Source organism: Pinus tabuliformis, chromosome 2_1 (assembly GCF_031772625.1).
Source record: "Pinus tabuliformis cultivar Carrire ecotype Pingquan chromosome 2_1, CPIR1, whole genome shotgun sequence".
NCBI lineage: Eukaryota > Viridiplantae > Streptophyta > Pinopsida > Pinales > Pinaceae > Pinus > Pinus tabuliformis.
The window spans coordinates 699501318-699522119 of NC_142299.1; positions in this window are offsets into that span (position 1 = coordinate 699501318).

Sequence of the window (20802 nt, forward strand, 5' to 3'; positions counted from 1 at the left end):
AAGAAAGAGAGGTTAAATATAGTTGGTATGCAGGTTTCACTGGGACAAATTGGTGCCACATTTTTTAGTTCACTATCAAGTAAAAGCTTTACAAGAGCAAACAATTGTCCATTTTCTGCAGTGTCCTGATTTCATGCTATACTCCATAGTTTTCGGAATTAAGAATTTAATTAACAAACTTTGGCAATAGAATATCTCTGCAGTTGTCCTGCCTCATGAGTGTCTGAGGTGTGAGCACTATGTGGCAACAACTATTTATTTCAGTTGCATCTTCCTGTGTGTTGGAACATTGTTGGTAGAAGCAAAAATGCTAGCAGCAGCCAGTTCTGAAGACCTAAATGCCTGTATCAATTAAAATCCAATAAATGATATAGTGTAGTAGATTTCTTCTAGGAGCTTCTTGGTATTCAAGCAAACAAAGTATATCATTATAACTGTTATTAAAATCCATCTTGTATTCAAAGCCATGCTCATCTTCTGGGGTCTGGATGTTGTTGTTTGGATGGATCAATCATCAAACAGTGTAATTGACAACTATGGAGATGTGGGCCTTGATAATAAAACTGTTTTAAAAGAATGGTATCTCATTCTCATCTTCTTGCTAACCTTCATTCAAATATTTATTTTAGCTGTCTTTTGCATTTTCCTGTGCGTTATCGGTGGGGATGTATTTTTCACTGGAACCAACAGCTATATCTAAATACCCAATTGCCTGGTCATATGTTGTTAACACAACATATTGGTAATAGTGCAGTAGTTTTTTCTTAATAGATATTGGCATTTAAGCAAAGAGTGTGGACTGGACACCATTTAGAAGCAGGCATGCATGCAATGGAGTGTTAATATGTAAATTGTGTGTGCAGGGGAGTGCCATTAAATTTCTGTTATGAACTCGTTGCGGTGGGAGATATTTTTATAAGAAAAATTGCAGCCTTGTTGGACAGTTCTTGCTTTATTTTTTTATTGCTTATACATGGATATTCAGCTCATACAAAAGGTTGTGTCGATCTGGTTGGTATTGAGAGTACTTGGTTTCAGGTTGTATCGATCTGGTTGGTTTTCAGAGTACTGGGTCTCAGGCCTTTTGCAGTTTGGTTTGCCTTTCATAATTTTTATGATGTAGAACTTTTATTCTGTATTACGTAGAACTATCACTCTGCAAGTACAGTTTTACTATTAGCTTTGTAAATATTTTTCCTTAGCAATAGCTTATGGCTTGGACAAGAAGGGTGGAGAGGAAAATATTGTTGTTTTTGATCTTGGCGGTGGCACGTTTGATGTCAGTGTTCTGACTATTGACAACAGAGCTTTTGAGGTTTTGGCTACAAACTGTGATACCTATCTTGGAGGTACTCTGTCTAAACTCTGTCTGGCAGTTTTACATTATGAATTTGAATACGTGCACAGTTTTACATTATGAATTTGAATACGTGCATGGTGGTTATGATTGACTTTTTTGGTTGGCTTTCGAGCTTTGAACTTACCAGGATGTACACTAATATGTAGGTGAGGACTTTGACCAAAGGATAATGGAATATTTCATCAAATTGATCAAGAAAAAGCACGGACAGGATATTAGTAAGGATAGCAGAAATGAAATAAGACATTCAATGTGTTCCTTGTAATATAGATATAAACAAAACATCCAAAGAAAAGTAATTGCACAATGATCCAGTCCAAGAAAACAAGGTTTTCCACAAACCAATTAACTCTTCTAGAAAAATTCAAAAATTCCAATTAAATAGTCCTATTGGCCTCTCCTTGTACCTTTTGGGACAATTGCTAGTATATAATACTAGCACAATCATATAAATAAATGTGGTCGATATATGTTGTAGGCGTCAATTTATATGTATTATATTATAAATTTAATATGTTAAATTAATATTTTAATATTAAATTAATATATTAATATTATTATTTAATTAATTAATATTTAAATTTATTAATATAAATATTTAATATTAATAACCATATTTATGTTGTATAAAGAGTTTTTCGGAAGAAGTCATACTGAAGATTTGGGTTGAAGTTTCTAGTAGCGGTTGGATTCCCACTCTCTCCTCGTAATTCTCTCCATCTTTTTTCAGTTATATATATATATATATAAACAATATGTATTACCATTATAATATAAGTAATACTTGCATTATAAATATTTTGTAAATATTATAGATTCATTATTATTTTTAATATTGAGTATACATATAAAATAAAATAATAAGAATGGAATTTTACCCTAATCAAATATTCGTTAAGTTGATTGACTTAATATATAAATCCTAATAATTCTAATATTAATATTTTTTTTTATTTATATGTATTGTTATTTAATATTAATATTATTTATTAATATTGATATGTGTTTTATTAATTTCATTATTTATATATATATTATATATTTAATCTTTATTGTCAAGTTTTAATCTTTAGTTATTTATATATATATTAATATTATATAATTAATTTTTATTATAGTTTTAATCTTTAGTTATTTTTATATATATTGATAAAGTAAAAAAGAATTGAATATTATTAATCTTCAGAAATTCTTCGGCAAAATCACATAACCAATCTTTTAATATATTATTTACCAAATTTAGCTGTTTTCTAAGAATAATAAGAATTTATTATATCAAGAATATTAGTGGTTGACTTTGTCCATTAGGTCAAAATTAGCTGTTGGCAATATAGCCGTTGGAGTCTCTGCACGCTCTATTTAATCAAGCTAAGCCGGATCAGTTCTTCAACTTGTCCTGACGATGAACCACACTGGTTGGTTCGAAACGCGTCGACAAAAGATTGGTTATGTGATTTTGCCGAAGAGTTTCTGAACAATGTTATGGATCACAGAAGTCTAAATTCCTTAATTATTAATCTTAATAAAATATAGCCGTTAACCAGTTAAATATTAAAATTAAATATTTATATATTTATTAATTTAATTATTATTAAACTGGTCCTTTCTCCCTCCCAGAGTCAAACATAGTTGTTTTCTTCTAACTGTTAGGTTGACCTGTCTTCCTATTTAACCCTCTTCCTAGATTTGTTTCTTCATCGTGTCCTGAAGATGAACCACACTTGTTGGTTCGAAACGCGTCGACCCAAATCTTCAATGTGACTTCTTCCGAAAAACTCTTTATACATTATGATATGGATCACAGAAGCTTGAATTCGAATATTTATATTAATAAATTTAAATATTAATTAATTAAATAGCAATATTAATATTAAATTAATATATTAATATTGCTATTTAATTAATTGATATTTAAATTTATTCATATAAATATTGTTAAATATTTAAATAATAAATCATTTATTTAATTATTAATAAATAACTCATTTAATTAATAATTAAATATAAATAAATAATTCATTAATTATTGATAATTAATTTAAAATTAAACATTAAAATAAACATGGTTAACCATGCTTGATATTATAAACCCAAGTGATTGTTATTATAAACCCAAGGGATTAGACACTTGTTGACCATGGTTGACCATGATTGACGATGGTTCATAATGGTTGATTCTCATATTGAGACAAAATGTGTCAGAATATGATGTTGCACCAAGTTTGACCATGGTTGTCACAATGTGACGTTGGACCATGAGACAATCTTTGCCACAATGTCACCATGGTTATTGACCATGGCTGATTTTCATATTCAAACAATCTTTGTCGAAATGCAACATTTGACCATGGTTGATGATGGTTGGCTATGATTGACTATGGTTGACCATGATATATATTATAAACCAAAGGGAATAATAAACCCAAGGGATTGATAATAAAACTAAAGAGAATGATAAACCCAAGGGATTAATACTAAAACACCCAGGGATTATGAACCTAAGCGAATAATATTAAACCCAATGGACTAATATTATAAACCCAAGGTGTATAAACCCTAAGATAAATATTGTAAACACTAAAATAAACATGGTTGACCATGATTCACCATGGTTGGCTATGATTTACCATGGTTGACCATGGTTTATTTTCATATAGAGACAATCCTTGTGACAATGCGACACTGGACCACAGTTGACCATGCTTAACCATGGTTGATTTTCATATCAAGACAATTTTTGTCACAATGTGACATTCGACCATGGTTGAGCATGATTAACCATGGATGACCATGTTTGACTTTATAAAACATGGTTGACCATGCTTGACCAAGGTTGACCATGATTGACCATTGTTGACCATGATTATCATATTGAGACAATCTTTGTCATAATGCGACATTGGACCATGGTTGAGACAATGATTGATTTTCATATTGAAACAATCTTTGTCACAATGTGACGTTGGCTAATGGTTGACCTTAGTTAATCATGGTTGACCACAATTGATTTTATAAAACATGGTTGACCTTCGTTGAATAATATTAAACCAAAGGGACTAATATTATAAATCTAAGGTATATAAACCCTAAGATAAATATTATAAACACTAAAATAAACATGGTTGACCATGGTTGATTTTCATATTGAGACAATCCTCGTCATAATGTGACGTTAGCCCATGGTTGACCATGATTGATTTCCAAATCGAGAGAATATTTCTCACAATGCGACGTTGGACCCTGGTTGACCATGATTGACGACGGTTCACGATGGTTGATTTCTTATTGAGACAATTTGTGTCATAATGCTACGTTGGACCAAGGTTGACCATTGTTGTCATAATGTGATGTTGGACCATAGGGACTAATATTATAAACCCAAGGTATATAAACCCTAAGATAAATATTGTGTACACTAAAATAAACATGGTTGACCATGATTGACCATGGTTTGCTATGATTGACCATGGTTGACCATGATTGATATTATAAACCCAAGTGATTGTTATTATAAACCTAAGGGAATAATAAATCTAAGGGATTAATACTAAAACCCCAAGGGATTATGAACGCAAGGGAATATTATTAAACCCAAGGGAATAATAAATCTAAGGGATTAATACTAAAACTCATAGGGAATATGAACCCAAGGGACTAATATTATAAACCCAAGGTATATAAACCCTAAGATAAATATTATAAACACTAAAATAAACATGGTTGACCATGAGCCCCAAGAGTTAGCTCAGTCGGTCAATCAAGTGTCTCGCCAATGGGAGGTTACAGGGTCGAAACCCAAAAGCTCTTGGGGTCAGGTCACTAAATAGGCCGAGGGGTGTGACCCCCTTCGGGTGGGGTCCACCCTAGGTTGTTCGATCCTGGACGTAGCAGACCCACTGACCATGGGTATCTATGAACTAGTAGTGAAAAAAAAACATGGTTGACCATGGTTAATTTTCATATAGAGGCAATCCTTGTCACAATGTGACACTGAACCACAATTGACCATGCTTAACCATGGTTGATTTTCATATCAAGACAATTTTTGTCACATGCGACGTTCGACCATGGTTGAACATGATTGACCGTGGATGACCATGTTTGACTTTATAAAACATGGTTGACCATGATTATCATATTGGGGTAATCTTTGTCATAATGCGATGTTGGACGATGGTTGAGACAATGATTGATTTCCATATTGAAACAATCATTGTCGCAATGCGATGTTGCCCAATGGTTGACCTTGATTAACCATGGTTGACCACAATTGATTTTATAAAACATGGTTGACATTCATTGAATAATATTAAACCAAAGGGACTAATATTATAAAGCCAAGGTATATAAACCCTAAGATAAATATTATAAACACTAAAATAAACATGGTTGACCATGGTTGATTTTCATATTGAGACAATCCTTGTCACAATGTGACGTTGTACCATGGTTGACCATGATTGATTTTCAAATAGAGAATATTTCTCACAATGCGATATTGGATCCTGGTTGACCATGGTTGACCATGATTGATGATGGTTCACGATGGTTGATTTTCATATTGAGACAATATGTGTCAGAATGCGACATTGGACCAAGGTTGACCATGGTTGTCACAATGTGACGTTGGACCATGAGACAATCTTTGACACAATGTGACCATGCTTATTGACCATGGTTGATTTTCATATTGAGACAATCTTTGTCGAAATGTGACATTTGACCATGGTTGGCTATGATTGAGCATGGTTGATCATGATAGATATCATAAACCAAAGGGAATAATAAACCCAAGGTATTGTTATTATAAACCAAAGGGAATAATAAACCCAAGGGATTGATATTATAAACCCAAGGGAATAATTAACCCAAGGGATTAATACTAAAACCCCAAGGGATTATGAACCCAAGCGAATAATATTAAACCCAAGGGACTAATATTATAAACCATAAACAATAAGATAAATATTGTAAACACTAAAATAAACATGGTTGCTTATGATTGACGATGGTTGGCTATGATTGACCATGTTGACCATGATTGATATTATAAATCGAAGGGATTGTTATTATAAACCCAAGGTATATAAACCCTAAGATAAATCTTGTAAATACTAAAATAAACATGGTTGATTATCATATAGAGACAATCCTTGTCACAATGCAATGCTGGACCACAATGGACCATGCTTAACCATGGTTGATTTTCATATCAAGACAATTTTTGTCACAATGTGACGTTCAACCATGGTTGAGCATGATTGACCATGGATGACCATGTTTGAATTTATAAAACATGGTTGACCATGCTTGACAAAGGTTGACCATGATTGACCATCGCTGACCATGATTATCATATTGAGACAATCTTTGTCATAATGCGACATTGGACCATGGTTGAGACAATGATTGATTTTCATATTGAAACAATCTTTGTCACAATGCGACGTTGGCCAATGGTTGACCCTGATTAACCATGGTTGACCACAATTGATTTTATAAAACATGGTTGACCTTCATTGAATAATATTAAACCAAAGGGACTAATATTATAAAGCCAAGGTATATAAAACCTAAGATAAATATTATAAACACTAAAATAAGCATGGTTGACAATGGTTGATTTTCATATTGAGACAATCCTTGTCACAATGTGATGTTGGACCATGGTTGACCATGATTGATTTTCAAATCGAGAGAATCTTTGCCACAATGCAATATTGGACCATGGTTGACCATGTTTGATTCTCATATTGAAACAATATTTTTCATAGTGCGACGTTGGACCATGGTTGACCATGATTGATGATGGTTCACGATGGTTGATTTTCATATTGAGACAATCTATGTCAGAATTCGACATTGGACCAAGGTTGACCATCGTTGTTTGATCCAGGTCCAGGTTTGACGAAGGACCCTTCCAAGACCTTTTACTTTCGTGATGTGTTAAATTGCATTTTTAAAAGAACATAAGTGGATACATCTACATGCTGTAAAGAAGAGGAACATTTCAATCATCAACACATAAAAACATAAGCCGTTGATAACGGAATTTGTCCAGGAGGGACTACGTCTCTGGGCCCTGGTGTCAAGATGGTGTAGGCCGCTGCATTAAGTGTTGTCAATAATGATGATGTACATAAGAGGTGATGTCGCTATCATATAAGGAAAATGCCCTCATGTAGGAGTGGCTCCAAGAGATGTTCCACTATAGGAACTCTCAGTCAAAAGGACTCCTATTAGTATGACACAAAACTCATGCATGATGATCATCCCACCAACATAGCATAAAAGGGATCTCAATGCAAACATACATGTCGACAACATGAGCATCCCATCAACATGATGACAAAGGGATCTCAAATAAAACATGACGAATCATGACAACAAGTACATCACACAGATGATTCCACATCACATCAAGTAGGAATCATGAAAACGAGTAAGAAACAAGATCCCACATCAAGCATCAAATAGGGATTTGTGTAGCACAATGCATAGCAAAAGAAGTACATGAACACACTACATATACCTCACATCCAGGGGCCATCTGAAGAAAAGGATGTCAAGCTGCTGAGGTTGTTCGTTCCATCGATCTCACAGCATCGAATCACATGGAAATGATTGCTCGCACATGAATGCTAACACCTGCACTCCACTTAGAAAAGTGGCCAAAAAATGAAATGAGAAAATGGAAAATCTGAACACACCATCAGATTTGTGGCGTCGAATATTGCAAAATCGATTGTCAAATTTCTGAATTCTAAGAAAATGAAAATCTGGGGCTTAAGGAATATTTTTTATTCCCCCCAGATTCCTCCAAGATTCCCTTCTCTGAGTCCTCTGCAAATCTGTTGCTCACATTAGGAAACTGATTGTGCCATCAAGTTCGTGTTGTCGAGAAATGTTGAAACCATATAAAATTTGTCAAAATCTAACAAAGTGAAAATTCGGCCCTCCTGCAAAAATCTGCCTCGAACTGCGTGTGCTCCCCCTTCTCTACACTGATAAACTGCGTTTAAATAATAAACGATGGGTGGAAATCACAAGAATTCCGTTTGGTGAGTTGGTTTACGATCAGTTTGTTACAGAGCAGGTTGGGCAGTCAAACCCTGCCTCCTCCTTTTTTTACATGACAAAATTCTTTAATTACAAAAAATAGGTTGGGTTGGGCCCGTCCACCTTACTTACCCCCTCTCCAACGGCTCATATCTCTTCTTTAATGGTAATTGAGGCTGGGTCCATGCCCCAAGGGTCGGCCCACCCAACTCGGTGCTTTAAATTATGGTGGTCCATGGTGGTTCCGTGGGAGGTGGGGAGGGTCCAGGGGTCATGGCCCACCCCTCCATAAATATTACGTTGAATGGTTGGGGTGGCGAGGGGGCCACCAACCCCCCTTTTTTTATATTTTTTTTTGTTTAATAAAATAATAAAGTCGTTTCTAAAAAATTTGATTTTAAGCCGAAGGAGTCATTTTAACGAGGCGAAAATTTCGCCCGGAATCTGGCTGGAGTTGGCCAGATTCCGTCCGTCGGAAAAAATACAAATTGTGTCTTCATTAATCTTGTGTAGTCAGCAAAAGGTCAACCCAACTTTGATTGCCTCTATCTTCCTCATCCGGACTCAGATTGACGAACCGTTTGCACCACCGTGATCATGACAACGAGATATTTAACATGAACCTAGTTCAAGAATAATCCAAACACTTTGATTTTCGAGCTTCCATAAGCGCTCTTTGTCTCGTGTGTGTCTTTGGAGCCACTTGGATCAATCCTCCCCACTGAGGAGCTTTTGGTCCTCCAAAAGCACAAAAAACAATCTGCAACTTTTCTGTACCTTGTCTACATCACAAGCGTCCTGAAAGGCCTCGCTTCCATCTCCTTCACCTTTGTTCTTCGGAGCCTTAAGTGATGAGCCGACACCTGCAACCTGTAGTACATTGTTTTGCAAATTACATGCTTGACTTTCATGACCAACTAATGACCCAAGTGTCCCACACTTGCCACGAGTTTATAACACATACTCGGTGGTCAAGTTTACAACAAGATGGACGCAATACCCCAACTACGAAAACAAGGCCAACATATCATTGTTGCTTCAACAAGTGATGGAAAACACATCATCATTGCAACACATGATTTACAAAAATACAACCAAACACTATTTTGTTTTGACAAGTGATGGAAACATGACATCACTTTCATAGTTCAACATGCAACTCAAAATGAGACCAGACATCATTGTTGCCTAACTAGTGATGGAAAACATCATCACTTTTACATTTTAAAATGCAACAAATGATTTACAAAAGCACGACCATGACAAGCTAACATATCTAGAAACCATTTTTCACTTATCAAGGTGAATGGGTCGCCTCGTGGTGCATTCGATGGTCAAACAACTGCTTCACCTGGTTCATGCACCGACATTTTCTCTTTAAGGCGCTGCTCTTGATGGAGCCTCCAACAAGTGGCTCTTTGATGGCCATTTTTGTTGCAATGACTGCAATACATCTTCTTTCTCTAGATTTGCTTAACATGTTTCTTTACCTGCTGTTGAGAGGGTCTTTGATGCCTCATCCTTTTGCGTGCTGCCATTCTTTTCCAACACTTAGAAAATGTATGGTTATGTAATCCACAAAAGGTACATGTTTTTCGATTCCATGGTTCACGTTCATCTCTAACAACATGATTATAATGGAAATGAACATTCGAATGTCGAGAGTGGTTATACCTTTCCTTGTTGTCTCTGGTGTAGGTATGGCAATGAGAGCTTGCCTCAACTCTTTCCCTGCAATGGGCGCTACCATGGGATGATAGGGATGTGTTCTGATCATTCTCTTTCCTCGATGATTTCGACGATGTCTTGAAAGAATCTGACACCTTCGAGCATTTTCCCTCGATGTATCTCAAGCCTGCAAGTTGAGGTCTCTGCACAACCTCCAATGGTTGAGTTACGCCTTGGTTATTAACACCAAGTTCTTTTTCCTTCTTGTGCCTCGTCCTAGTAAGGAGCATCATGTTTTTCCTTGTAATTGGGATCTCCAAATCTCCAACAGAAACCATACCATGTGAAGATGAAACCGAAATGAAATCAACATATTTTACCTCCTCTGTCAATTTGGAAAGAACTGATGAGGGCCTCTCATCATCTATTGTTGGTGGTTCGTTATCTGTCTCGGCGCATTCCCCAACTTCCTTTCTAACATACCCGAAACCTGCTTGTCGGGGTAATTCCTCCACTTTGATGTGTTTGACAATGCCTTGGCCATTAATGCCCAAGCCTTTTCCTTCATACCTCATTCTCTTCAATAGTTTGGAGCAAATTCATGTGGTATGATTTTCAAAAACAACGAAATCATCATCAGGACACATACATGAATTCAAAGAATTACTTTTTACCTCACATGGGTCACGCTGCAGCTTTTCCAAGGCCTCGTCCTTTGCTTGCAGCTGTCATAGAAAACTATGTTTTTCCTCTTTATCTTCATGTAGGCACATCTTTAATTCAACATTATCTGTTTGAAGACTTTGGTTGTTGTGCTTCAGTTCTTCCAGGGCCTCTTCTGTGGCTCGCAACTGAAGCTGCAATCGCTCCTTTTCCTCTGTCTCTTTTTGTAGAGTTTCATAAATTATTTCCACCCTTTTGGAAATGTTGAGCATGGTCTCATACATTGCTTTTTCATCCTTTGTTGCTGCACGTTCCATTGTTCACGTTGCAATTCACATCCACACAAAGACTGCTCTAATACCACTTGATCCAGGTCCGGGTGACGAAGGACCCTTCTTAGACCTTTTACTTTCGTGATGTGTTAAATTGCATTTTTAAAAGAGCATAAGTGGATACATCTACATGCTGTAAAGAAGAGGAACATGTCAATCATCAACACATGAAAACATAAGTCGTTGATAATGGAGTTCGTCCAGGAGGGACTACGTCCCCAGGTCCCGGTGTCAAGATGGTGTAGGCCGCTGCATTAAGTGTTGTCAATAATGATGATGCACATAAGAGGTGATGTCGCTATCATACAAGGAAAATTCCCTCATGTAGGAGTGGCTCCAAGAGATGTTCCACTACAAGAACTCTCAGTCAAAAGGACTCCTATCAGTGTGACACAAAACTCATGCATGATGATCATCCCGATAACATGGCATAAGAGGGATCTCAATGCAAACATACATGGCGACAACATGAGCATCCCATCAACATGACAACAAAGGGATCTCAAATGAAACATGACGAATCATGACAACAAGTACATCACATAGATGATTCCGCATCACATCAAGCATGAATCATGAAAACGAGTAAGAAACAAGATCCCACATCAAGCATCAAACAGGGATTTGTGCAGCACAATGCATAGAAAATAAGTACATGAACACACTGCATATACCTCACATCCAGGGGCCATCTGAAGAAAAGGATGTCAAGCTGCTGAGGATGTTCGTTCCATCGATCTCACGACGTCGAATCACATGGAAATGACTGCTCGCACATGAATGCTGACCCCTGCACTCCACTTAGAAAAGTGGCCAAAAAATGAAATGAGAAAATGGAAAATCTGAACACACCATTAGATTTGTGGCATTGAATAGCGCAAAATCGATTGTCAAATTTTTGAATTCTGAGAAAATGAAACTCTGGGGCTTAAGGAATCTTTTAGATTCCCCCTAGATTCCTCCAAGATTCCCTCCTTCGTGTCCTTTGCAAATCTGATGCTCAGATCAGGAAACTGACTGTGCCATCAGGTTCGTGTCATCAAGAAATGCTTAAACCATATAAAATTTGTCAAAATCTGACAAAATGAAAATTCGGCCCTCTTGCAAAAATCTGCCTCAAACTGTGTGCACTCCCCCTTCTCTCTGGGCACACTGATAAACTGCGTTTAAATAATAAACGGTGGGCGGAAATCACAAGAATTCCATTTTGTGAGTTGGTTTACGATCAGTTTGTTACGGAGCAGGTTGGGCAGTCAAACCCTGCCTCCTCCTTTTTTTACATGACAAAATTCTTTAATTACAAAAAATAGGTTGGGTTGGGCCTGCCTTGGGCGGCCCACCCACCTTACTTACCTCCTCTCCAATGGCTCATATCTCTTCTTTAATGGCAGTTGAGGTTGGGTCCGTGCCCCAAGGGCCGACCCATGTTCATTGCAACGGTGGTCGTTGTTTTTAATAGGGTTGGGTCCGTGCCCCAAGGGCTGGCCCACCTAACTTGGTGTTTTAAATTATGGTGGTTTGTGGTGGTTCTGTGGGAGGTGGGGAGGGGCCGGTTATGGCCCGCCCCTCCATAAATATTACGTTGAATGGTTGGGGTGGCGGCGTTGGTGGCCCACCACCCATTGAGATCACTTTTATGCCATGTTGGCGGGATGATCATCATGCATGAGTTTTGTGTCATACTGATAGGAGTCCTTTTGATTGAGAGTTCCTATAGTGGAACATCTCTTGGAGCCACTCCTCCATGAGGGCATTTTCCTCGTATAATAGTGACATCACCTCTTATGTACATCATCATTATTGACATCACTTAATGTAGCAGCCTACACCATCTTGACACCGAGGCTCGTAGACGTAGTCCCTCCTGGAAGAACTCCGTTATCAATGGCTTATGTTTTCATGTGTTGATGATTGACATGTTCCTCTTCTTTACAACATGTAGATGTATCCACTTATGTTCTTTTAAAAATGAAATTTAACACATCACGAAAGTAAAAGGTCTTGGAATGGTCCTTCATCACACCCAGACCTGGATCATTGTCACAATGTGACGTTGGACCGTATGGACTAATATTATAAACCCAAGGTATATAAACCCTAAAATAAATATTGCAAACACTAAAATAAACATGGTTGACCATGATTGACCATGGTTGGCTATGACTGACCATGATTTACCATGATTGGTATTATAAACCCAAGGGGTTGTTATTACAAACCCAAGGTTTTAATATTAAAACCCCAAGGGATTATGAACCAAAGGGAATATTATTAAACCCAAGGGACTAATATTATAAACCCAAGGTATATAAACCATAAGATAAATATTGTAAACACTAAAATAAACATGGTTTACTATGGTTTACTATGGTTTACTATGGTTTACCATGGTTGCTTTTCATATAGAGACAATCCTTGTGATAATGTGACGCTGGACCATAGTTGGCCATGCTTAACCATGGTTGATTTTCATATCAAGACAATTTTTGTCACAATGTGATGTTCGACCATGGTTGGCCATACTTAACCATGGTTGATTTTCATATCAAGACAATTTTTGTCGCAATGTGATGTTCGACCATGGTTGAGCATGATTGATCATGGATTACCATGTTTAACTTTATAAAACATGGTTGACCATGCTTGACCAAGGTTGACCATGATTGACCATCGCTGACCATGACTATCATATTGAGAAAATCTTTTTCATAATGTGATGTTGGACCATGGTTGAGACAATGAATGGTTTTCATATTGAAACAATCTTTGTCACGTTGCGACGTTGGCCAATGGTTGACCACGATTGAGCACTATTAACCATGGTTGACTATGGTTTACCATAGTTGACCATGATTTATAATAAACCTAAAGGGAAAATATTAAACCCTAGGAATATGAATCCTTATATCAATAAATCCAAGGGATTGATATTATAAAACCAAGCAAATAATAAACCCAACATATAAAAATTATAAACCCAAGGTATATAGACCCTAAGATAAATATTCTAAACCCTAAAATAAACATGGTTGACTATGTTTGATTTCCATATTGAGACAATCCTTGTCATAATTCTATGTTGGACCATGATTGATTTTCATATCGAGACAATCTTTGTCACAACACGACGTTGGACCATAGTTGACCATGGTTGCTTTCCATATTAAGACAATCTTTCTCACAATGTAACATTCAACCATGGTTGACCATGCTTGGCTATGATTGATGATGGATGACCATGATTGATATTATAAACCCAAGGGAATACTAAACCTAAGAGATTGATATTGTAAACCCAAGAAAATAATAAACCTAAGGGCTTAATACTAAAACCCCAAGGGATTATGAATCCAAGGGAATAATATTAAATGCAAGGGACTAATATTATGAACCCAAGGTATATAAACCCTAAGATAAATACTATAAACACTAAAAGAAACATGGTTGACCATGATTTATTTTCATATTGAGACAATCTTTGTCACAATGTGACGTTGGATCATGGTTGACCATCGTTGAGCATGATTGATTTTCATATTGAGACAATCTTTGTCACAATGCGATGTTGGACCATAGTTGATTTTCATATTTGAGAAAATATTAGTCAACCATGGTAAACCATGGCGAACCATGCTTATTTTATGATTTACAATATTTATCTTAGGGTTTATATACCTTACGTTTATAATATTAATCCCTTGGGTTAATAATCCCTTAGGTTTATTATTCCCTTACGTTTATATATCAATCCCTTCGGTTTATTAATCTGAGGGTTCATATTACTAGGGTATAATATTATTCATAGGTTTTATAATAATAGTAATAATAACTACAATATAAACATTAAAAATATTGTAAATTTTATTTATTGTAAAACTTCTTTTATTACAAAGAGTTTTTTTTTTAAAGCTTGGTATGACTACATCTTTATCATGTCCAACTTTTCACCCCAATCAGGGGATAGAACAATATTTGAACCCAAACTTCTAGTTCGTTGAGACTTCATTTCCACGACCATTACTAATTGAGCTATCCCAAGCGGAAGTTTTATTACAAATATTAAAATAAATTACCATATTTACTTAAACATAAAACCCAATATTATCTAGGGAAAGTTAATTCCTAAATCTAAAACATATATTTCACGAACATATTTCTTTTATGCACAAAGTCAAACTCTTCCACCATTCCAACTGGTGCCACTATTCCACACGCCTCAGCTTGTCTCTGAAAACTCAAACCCACGCTACTTGGGACGTATTAACCCCATTAATTTGCAAGAAGATTCGATCTAGGTCAATAACTTTAGTGACAGATCATGCTCTAATACATATTTTTGCTATGCATGCAGCATGTTATTAGCCAAATCTCATTCACATTTCATAGTTTATGTTAAAAAAATTATATTTAAATTTAATCTCTAAACTTAAAATTAATATATTAATTATGTGGATGAATGTGTTTATTTTGAAATAAGGATTCCATAATTTTAATTTAATAATGGATGGTGGAGATTTAACCTCCATGGAATCTTTTAGAATATTCGTAGTAGTATACAAAAATCAAAGAATGAGATCTATCTCCAAAGTAGTTATGATCATTTTGTCTTTTTAATTGTGTCGAGAGGCACTCTTCAGCGAGTATGTAAGAGATGTTGTCTTGTCCTATTATGTTATGTAAACATTTTGACTTGGTAAAAAAAATAAAATTAAAAAAAAGACCCTATGTTAAAATAAAAATTCTACATTATTATTTTTTTATCAATTTTTGTTGGGTAGTTAAGGTAAATTTGAAATAAAAATAAAATAACCCTATGTTAAAATAAAAATTCTACGTTATTATTTTCTTTAATTAATTTTTGTTCGGTAGTTAAGGTAAACTTGACTTGGTCAAGTTACCAGTGGTTTTTGAGCTCCAGGTTTATGAGAACCCATGGTATTGCCTATGGTATTCATGTGGAATATATCCTATTTAAAGGGAGAATCAAACCAGCGTAGATTCATCTTAACTCCGGATCTACAAAGGTCTAAAAGGGATTAAATCTCTTGAGATGGAGAAATATTTGATCCCTCTCGACACTTGGTAGATCCAGATATAAGACAAATCTAGGTTGGTAAAATAATTAATTTAAAGACAATATCATTTCAACAAGTGTCATATGAAGTGAGTTATGGTTTTTTGTTTATGTCGTATTGATAAGCATAGATCCATCTTAAATCCGGATCTACAGAGGGCTGAGAGGGATCAAATCTCTTGAGATGCAGAAAGATTTGATGCAAGTCGTCTTTGTACACCAAGGTAATTGCAAATGCCGAAGTTGAAGAGATAATCAAATAGGAGCAAAAAAAAACCATTATCTCTCCCAAAAATTGCTTTCTACTTCTACCTATAATTCCAACGTCTCAGTGGTGGCTAAACACTGTGTAGAATTTGCAGATTATTCCATCACTCAGATTGCCAAAATCAATTCAGCTATAGGGGTGGAGCAAAGAAAAAAGATGTGAAAGCATGGATGAGCGCAACACTTGCTTATGTATACAACTGTAGCTCCAATCTCAGGTATGTCATACTACACACAAAATAAGTATTATCGTCCAACAAGTGGATTGCAAGAAAAACTTAACCAATAATGCTCAAATCATGGTCAATGATTTGGATACTTATGGGAAGAATATGGCCATATGGATACCTCCCAAACTTATCTATCACTGCATATTATTCCCATATTCCTAATAAAAATTTGGATTGGGGTGTATCAGAGGTGGACAAACTGGTCCCTAACGTCATTGTGTCAAAGTTGGATCATAAATCCTTTATATCAACTTCAAGCATTCAACAAGTTGTGAACAATGCACCAAACTACTAGGAAAATAGATTTGTGATCAAGATTGGGGCTGAGGTTTACAAGGAAACTGTTCCTCGAGATAGTACTAATATTGATTAAATTGGGTTGCAACCTACAAGGAACTTGAACAATGTCTTTGTACAAAAAATATCATCTAAAATGAAAAAGTTGAGTTTGAAAAAACAAGGTAAAGCAAAGCTATCTTGTTAGTGCTTGGAGAACTCAAAAACTAAACATTTTGTTTTCTCTTGAAGACCCTTTTGATGAATGATCCACCCTATAAAAGGGTCTTTGAGCTTCTTTAGGAAAATTGTATATTGGGTTTACCAACAAAGATGTGCCTTTATAAAGTGCTATGCTTGGAGATGTGTTTGTTTCCTCAGGCCACTAAAGTTTGTATGGGTGCAAGGAAGCTTGTCTAAGCCTTCTTGATTTAACATGTTTAAAGTATGATAGTTGGAATATGGATACATTTCCTCATAGTGTTGGGATTCCATTGCATTTCCTTTTAAATGCTTGACTATCTTTGAAATTTCCCAACTGGCAGTTTTTTGTCTTTGGGATCTTATCGTGAACATTTTGTCTCTGTATTAATTGTTAAGATTTTGAAGCCCTACAACTTCTAACTGATCTCCTCAGTACTCACAACTACACATTGCTTTCAAGTTATTACTTTACCTCAAACTCATTTAAAGAAGTTAAGCATTGTTTGTTCTTTTGAGCTTGACATCTTCTAATTAACCAGCAATATAACCATGCTTGCAATTGGATGAGTTTCATTATGATTGTGATTTTGTGTTGGTGAAGCTCAGGGCTCTAATGGAATGTCATGCTTATTATGTATCCATGTTAAAAAATGTCAATAAAGCCAAATGAGAATGTTGCTAAGTTAGGAGGACAATAAAATCGTGGCCATTCCCAATCCAATGAGCCTTGCTAATTTCCAATAAAAGAGTTATACCTTTGAGATATTGAAAAATGAAAAACTGGAACACGCTAGCTCATCATGAAATGATTCTTTCTGTTACTTGATTTTGTAAATCTACTCAACCAAACATTGGCCATGACAAAAATGTTGAACTTTTATTGAGGTAAAATAAACCTTTAACAATCTAATAACCTCAATATATACATGTCAATGTCAAGTGCAAAGACACATCAAACATTTGGAGACGAAAGCAACCAGTGTCTTTCCCATCCATATGATTCATACAACATCTTCTAACAAGGTGCCATCTTCATAGGCTAGGTTCATGATTTTATCTGTCTTAGCAGATAAGCTTGAAGAAGAATTTCATGAAGTTTTTCAGCATAAGCTATGCTAAGTCCCATTAATTAATTCCAGAATAGGTCCAAATTGCACAAATAATTCCCAAGAAGTAATAGCCCTGCCACTCTTCTACATTTCGAGGTGCCTGAACCTGCTCAATCCCAGTTGTGTTTTTGGCTCTAAAAGTAGTGGCCCAAAAGACATATAAGAATTGTGTTGCAATTCTATTATCTAAGGAAAAACCCAAAAGTCAAACACTACATTAGAAGTGGGAGGTTGCAGATGTGTTCATAAAACAACTTGGTGCAATATACAAGTTCATGATAAACATATCAGGATGGTGCAATTGTAGCTAATCAAATGGTTCTTGATGATATATTTTCTTTTCTTGGCTAATACAAGTTTCATTAATACTCATTTCCAATTTTATTTTTATAATATTCACTCCCAATATATGCTTTTGCGGCATTATACATTGGATCATATAATATTTCAACTCTTTGGTCAAAAAAGAGAGTCTGACCATATTTATGCTCTCCATATTCTAGATTGCTCAACTAATTTGTGTTCCTCCCATCTCTTTGCAATTTAATTCTACTGTACTAATGACGTCTCTCACTCCCGAAATCATTGTCATCAAACATTTCCCATTAAGGATCTGGGGCAATGCTTGCACCATACTCATAATTGTCATTGCTTCTAGTTGCAATTGGAGAGTCATGTATTCTAGATTGCTTGCTTTTGGTGGCTCCTGCCTAGACAATATTTCGGGATGAATTTGACATGATGGTCATATGAGCCTGGAAGCTACTTGGTGTAATTTTCCTTAAATCCTGAAAACAACAGAGCACAAATGTCAATTTTTATTGAAACTTCTACATACAACACACATTCTCACAATTACAACACAAGCATGTTCCATCAGTATGAATTATCAAATGTTGTAGGCCAAATTGCAAGGCAAACTTCAATCATTTTAGGCAAAAGAATAATAGGGTAATAAGCTCAATGCCATGATAAATTATGTGGACAAGGTTGTCGAGTCAATATGTACCATGTGTTTCAAATCCACATCCAAGGTTGGCTTTGAGAGTGTCCTCACAAATCCAGTGCCCTCTTGAGATGACATTGACTTCACTGTCTCTTTTGGTCACAAGGTTGCATTGACATACTTAGTTGCTTGCTTTACTATACTTTGAGAGAGAGGTCTCCTTTCATCTATATCTTTGTCTAGCATCTTTTTGTCAAGTGCAATGGCCATTGTCATGTTGTCAATGCCATTACCATGTATTTTGGTAGTCTGCAAACTAGACCTATCACTAGTAAGGTTGTCATACCAAACTCTTTCTCTTGCTCTGCTTGGTGACCATGTCTGTCTTCCTGGCCTTCTTACAATAGGATCTTCACTTATACACCACGCAGAGATGGGGGCTCCATGTCTACTCCTATTAGCTAAAGTTGTCTTTTTTGGCATTGTGGTCTTTAAATTTGGAGGTGTTTCACCAGGAAAAGAAGGTATTAAAAAAGGTTGCAAAGGCTTTGATCAACAATCCTCTATATCAACTTCAAACATTCAACAAGTTGTCGATAGTGCGTGGGACTACCTGGAAAATCGATTTGTGATCAATATTGGGGCCGAGGTTTACGAGGAAAATGTTCGAATTCCCGATAGTAAAACTAATCTCATGCATGTGGGCACCGTTATGGATAAAATTTTGATCATCCGTTCTGCATATGATCACTAGTTATGCCTGACCTGTTCACAATTTACGACGCTGCCACAGTTGGTAAGTCCCATATTTTATTTATCACGCCTTCTTAACATATTTTTTTGCTTATTGTAACGCTCTAGGACTAGAGAGGGGTTGATGGATTTTTGTGCGGGAGTGAATGGGGATGACTTTGGAGCCCATGACATAACATTTCGAAACACATTCTCGGGGCCTCAGACTCATCAAGCAGTAGCCTTGCGAGTAGACAACGATTTGTCTGCCTTCTATGGATACGCATTTGAGAGCCACCAAGACATGCTCCGCCAATTATACAAAAACTATAGAATAGAGGGCACCCACGATTTCATCTTCGCGAATGGAGCAACCATGTTCTACAACTGTTTGATTCAAACTTTCTTTTACTAAAAAAATGAATTGAAAAATATATTGTAAGAATTGAGATGAAAATCAAATATATATTGTTAATCGACATTATGCGCAAATAATTTTGTCTCCTATATTTAAGAATTTCTTTACCATTATATTCCTTGATTTTCTTAGTGATTTTATAGCCTCTTTTATAGAGGAAGAAGTAAAAGATATTGGAAAATGAATTGTTTTGTAATATTACAACGCTTCCATTGTGAGGGTTTTTTAATATTTTAGTTAATAAGAAAATCAGTTTTGGTAGACCCATATTGACACTTATTAAGTCATTGCTTACGCAGTGACATCTATGATCGGTTTGAAATTATTAGTTTTTCCGTACTAGCCAAAAATTTCAAATCTCCATAGTTAACATTAGGATTTTGGGTGAAATTTTTGCGTGACATCAACTTGTCGCTGCATCCCGACTCTAGAATTCGAGGGTCAATGTCATCCTGCCATGCATG